The sequence below is a fragment of the Harpegnathos saltator genome, unplaced genomic scaffold (genome assembly GCF_003227715.2).
Source record: "Harpegnathos saltator strain DR-91 unplaced genomic scaffold, Hsal_v8.6 scaffold393, whole genome shotgun sequence".
In the NCBI taxonomy this organism is placed as follows: domain Eukaryota; kingdom Metazoa; phylum Arthropoda; class Insecta; order Hymenoptera; family Formicidae; genus Harpegnathos; species Harpegnathos saltator.
The window spans coordinates 456,599-461,823 of NW_020230198.1; the positions used below are offsets into that span (position 1 = coordinate 456,599).

Here is a 5,225-nt window from a genome sequence, read left to right on the forward strand (position 1 = left end):
GGAGGGGGGGGGAGGGATGGTTTCGCACGTACGCGTTAGAGGCGGCTCGGAGACGCGTTTCCTCCCCTCCGTCGAATTTTGCGACTCGACACTCGCAGCGAGAGGCTCGACTCCGACCCGTCATTGATCCGTCATCGACCCCCCTCTCCCCCGCCCTCTTGCCCGCCTTGCGCGCTTTTCGCAGTTCGCAGCAGTCCGAGTTTAGACCCTCATAATTTATGCGCGCACAAGCCGGCAAGAGGCAAGCGTCGCCGGCGTTGTGGCAGATTCAACCGCGGCTGTGCGAACTGCAATTGCGGTCGGCGCACTTGTACTTTGCGCACAGCCGTTCGCCGTCAGCGAGAGTGCTCCCCCCCCCGGTCGTCGTTGTCGCAGGGGGTGCGTCTGTGAAAGTTCGCATCGCACGCGCACCTGTGCCGCGAGCGCCGACGAGTTTCTTCGCAGGTCCGCGGCGGCGCGCGCTATTTCCAGATCGACCTCGCTTACGTAACAGCGCGGGTTTTGATGTTGACGTTTTATCCTTGCGACTTGTTGGGCCTCTCGAATTTTACGCTTTATTGCGTCGCAAATTTGAGGAGATTCAACGCTCGCCGTTTTGACATCAAGGGGTTCGTCGAAATCAGAGTTCGTTCGCGTTTGTATTAAAAACGGGAGGAGATTCGTCAGCGACCCACCGCAGCTCGCTTTCAACTTCCCGTGATTTCGATCTGCGAGATAATTTCAAGGCGTCGCGACGTCGCGCTGACAAACAGCGTCGCCAAATATCATCAAGTCTGTCGCAGTATCTATCGTGTAAACTTCATTCCGGGCGGGAGTGTTATCTCGCGACGAGCCTCTCTCTCTCTCTCTCTCTCTCTCTCTCTCTCTCTCTCTCTCTCTCTCTCTCTCTCTCCCTCCCTCTCTCTCTCTCTCTCTCTCTCTCTCTCTCTCTCTCTCTCTCTTTCCCTCTCGCTATCACACAGTCCAGCTCAGACCGTATTAGAGATTCCATTGAGTAATTTAATAACCGGCCCCGTCGTTGTGTTCGGGACGCAAACTCGTTATCCGCACAAAGCGAAGTGCTTCCCGCCTACGCGATGACCCCTGCGCGACCCCTGATACGAGCGCGCGCAACCCTTCCCCCGGAATTTCGAGGGATGATAGCGGATGATCGCTAACGCCGCCGTCCGCATTACGGTAACGATAACGCGCGAGGGCCACGCCGCCGTCACGCGAGAGAAGATCGAGAGATCGCGCGCGAATGAGCGCGCGTGGCGGGTTATCGATCGCGCGTCGCGCGGACGTTGGCCGAAATAGGGTCCCGTAAATCGCAGCTGCGGGAATGCTCGGCGAATATCGATCCCCCCTGCATCGGCATTATGTACGAGCAGGCGGACGGTTCGGTGAGTTCGTCCTCCGCTCCGATCGATAAAAAGCGAGCGCCGCGCGCGTCCCGCGACATTTCTCCGCAGCCGCGGCCGCTCGAGATAATAAATTGAATTCTCTCTAGAGGCTCTCGCGCACGCCGGCACTTTGCGTCTCGCGATCGCGTCCGACCTTATCCGGCAAACTAATTTCAATCACACGCGGCGATTGCGCTCGGAATCTGATTATTTATTCTCGCTTTTGCTTCATTGATCTTCGCGATCTTAAGAAAGAGAGCGAGGGGGAGGAGAAGCGTGTTTGGTATTTGCGGCTAGAATCGCACGGTAAAGCAATTACAGTCGGCTAAATGCTTATTGTAACGATAACCTCATATTCGTTATCGCAGCATTGTTACTTTTTTCTAGAGATGTGCGAACTATTCGAATTCGAATCGAATCGAATCTAATGTAATTCGATTCGACTCGAATCTGAATCCCTATGATTCGAATCCGAATAATTCGAAAATTTCGAATCGAAGATTCAATTACGAATCAAATATGTTAGCGCGCATTATATTTGCATGCATCAAGTACAAAGCGAGACATCTGGGCCTGTATGTTTGAACCCTTAACTTGTAATTAACTTAACTTATAATTAATAACTTAATTATAAATTACTTTAAATATTTAAATATATATTTTACTTTAAGATGATATTACAATATCAATATCCCCTTTCATATTAAAACCTTTCATCATTATGTGCATGTTTAATAGTCATGTTAAATTTTTTAATGATTCGATTCGAATTCGAATGAAATTTCATAGATTCGATTCGATTCGAATTCGAATTAACAAAATGAGATTCGATTCGATTCGATTCGACATAAAAATTCTTGATTCGCACATCTCTACTTTTTTCTTGGTGTAGCGAAAAATCTTTCTCTCTCTCTCTCTCTCTCTCTCTCTCTCTCTTTCGGAGGCATTCGACTTTGGTCGTTTCCTTGAAACTTCCGCGGAGTCTTTTGGAAGGCCGCTCGATCGCTGCGCATCCCGCTGATTATTTTTACTCGATCGTACGGCAGGCTCGAATGTGCGCGTAGACCGGAGTGAAAATAAGCAGCCGATGCTGTTAACAATAGAAGCTGCATTCTCTCCGTGAGGATTTTTTTTTAACAGAGCGCATAATTATACGCACGATAAGAGTCTTTGTCCTTGATCGCGAATAGCACGGTGCGAGCAAAGCTATGAATAGTCCGATGCGCGATATCGAAAGCATAAAGGGCGAGTTGTCACAGACGATAACACCCTCACACTCTCACCCATTCGCGCGCGCGCGCGATTTTCGCCGGGGAGCGAGGCAGGAGGAAATTGCCGCGAATCGCCGGAGCCGGGGGTTATTATTTCATCCTTTTCCGCGCGATACGCGATCGCAAATCCGACATCACACGTCGAATCCGGCGATTGGACCGGCCGATCCGTCTCCTCCTCGTCTGCGACTGGCGGCGTTCAATCGTCTGCCTGGGTGGTCGCGGCGCGCACGAGGAGAGAGCCACCTTCTCTCTCATCACGACCCGCGAGAAATATATGCGAGAAAAGCGGAGAAAATTGTACGCGTCTTAGGAAAATAGAAAGGAGCGCGCGGAATGCGCCGCCGGCATTTCGGCCGCACTCGAGTGAGAGCGAAGTCTCGACGGAGATCCGCGTCTGGCCGCTTCACGAGGCCGACTCTTTCAAGGAGCCACGCTCGTATGTTGCGTGTGCGTGTACGTGCGTGCAAGCACGCGTAATGGAGCTTACGCACTCCCGCGAGGCTCTCCCCGCGCGCGGAAAACGCCGGCCGGAGTGTACATCGAATGCGGCTGTCGCCGCCGCCGCCGCCGCTCAGATGAAAGAGCGCGAGAGAGCACCGAGAGAGGCACGGCGCTACACATGCGGGCGGTCATGTATTATGTATGTGTGCGCCGTAATATCGATATCTCGCGACTGGAGAACGGGGGAGCTGCCCGACGTCGTTTCGCGTGCTCCGGCAGAGCGCGGGAGGGGGGCAGCTTAAAAGCACGGATGTTTCATATCTGTGTGCTCGTCTAATACACTTACTCCCTTTCTTCCCGTCCTCCCTCCGTCTCGTAAGCTATATACATTTTGCACTCACTCCGTACCGCGCGATATTATTATTGCTTTCTGGACATTTTTTTCTTTGTTTTTTTTTCTTTTCCTTTTTCGAAAATCGCGGGTTACCGCAGTCTGCGGACACGCTGCGTCGTCGTCGTTCGGTCCTCTTTTTCCCTCCGCCTTCCGCAAACTTGGTGATAAAAGCTCACTTTTATCGACCGGCAAACGAGGGAGAGAGAGGGAGAGAGAGAGAGGAGCATGTGCGTGTGCGTGATAAGTGGGAGAGAGGGCGATAGTTTATTCAACTCGCTCCAGGAATGTTTTTTTCACCGGAGCGCGGAGATATTTCGCGCGCCTCCACCGCGCTTGTTTATTATTCGTGACGTGTGCGCGAATCGGCACGTTCGCGAAAATGAACGGCGGGCTCGCTCTCCCCGCTCGCGCGGTTCTATGAAGCCGCTGACTGCACAACATCGCGAGGATGTTTTGTTAACATTATAGCTGGACGCGCGTCCGGCTCTCGTGAACGGCTCTTGTGTGAATCACCGTCGCGCGGAATTCGACGCGTGGAAATTATTATCGTTCGGCGTATTACGAAAGACCTGTGTCACGCGACAAAAATAGACGCGCAGAAGTAACCACCTGGCGCGGGGAGGGATCTCGCAGAATCAACCGTCGACCGTAGTGTGTGCATCTTCGGCTCGATGAATCGATTAAACAGCCGTCGATCGCGCGACTGACTAATTGCATATCGGAGGTTTCGACGCGCGCTTATCTGCCGAACGTTTATCACAGAGACACACACACAGTCCCAAGACGTCCCCGACGATGAAATTTCTGCTGGGATGGTACACACTCGAGGTTAAATCGCGTCAATGCAGCAATCTGCTGATGAGTCACCTCTGTTATTGGAAACAATCAAACGCGCGTGTAGAATGTTGCGGTAATAAACACGGTAAAGTAACCGTAAATAAATCAGAGTCGTGCGTACGTTGTTATTTACGTCGCGAGATCTCGCCGTGACACGAGTCTTCGACTTTCGCACGCGTATGAGGCGCACACACACACACACACACACACACACACACACACACACACACACACGCGCGCTTTTTTATCTTCTGCCTTTTGAGCGTGAATTACGAGGTAAGTCGCTTCACCCAGCCACGCGAAAAAGTAGTTCGCACGGCCGCGGGACGACCTTTACCTCTTCAAAAATTGGTTCGCTTTATTTAAGCATAGCTAAGCGTTACCAAAGCTCTATATTTTCCTTACTCATTAGTTTAAGGCACGAATACTCGGAGCTGCCGGCCGCGTATTTATGCTCCGATGACTCGAATTCTTCTCGCGAGAAGCCGCTCGGCCGGGCTTGCCATCTGTCGGGCACGTTGTGCACTACGAAAGACGCACTAAAGGGTGTCCCAAAATTCACTCAAGAAGTAATTTTGATAGAAAACACAGTTTTATAATTAAAAATTGTAAATTTTTTATTGATTCATAAAGTATACAGTGTAGGGTTCTGTACGGAATGGCATATCGGGTAAATGGCTTCCACGGCTTTGCTGCCACATGTGTACTCTTTTGTTGAAATTTTCCATGACCGTTTTGCATAGATGTGGCTGAATGATACAGCGGCTTGTTGGCATAAACCGTAGACTTCAAAAAATCCCGAAGAAAAAAGTCCAACGGCGTTAAATCGCATGATCTGGGCGGCCTGATCTGATCACCAAAACGGGAAATTACACGACCAGGAAATGACTCATGCAG

General features: G+C 51.1%; 1 non-coding gene across 1 annotated transcript; it reads right to left on the reverse strand.

Annotated features, from left to right (window-relative positions):
- Positions 1-4,601: 4,601 nt before the first annotated feature.
- On the reverse strand, positions 4,602-4,750 carry LOC112589070 (U12 minor spliceosomal RNA). Its single transcript, XR_003113229.1, has one exon. It is a non-coding gene; the product is annotated as a U12 minor spliceosomal RNA (small nuclear RNA).
- Between the last annotated feature and the right edge of the window lie 475 nt (positions 4,751-5,225).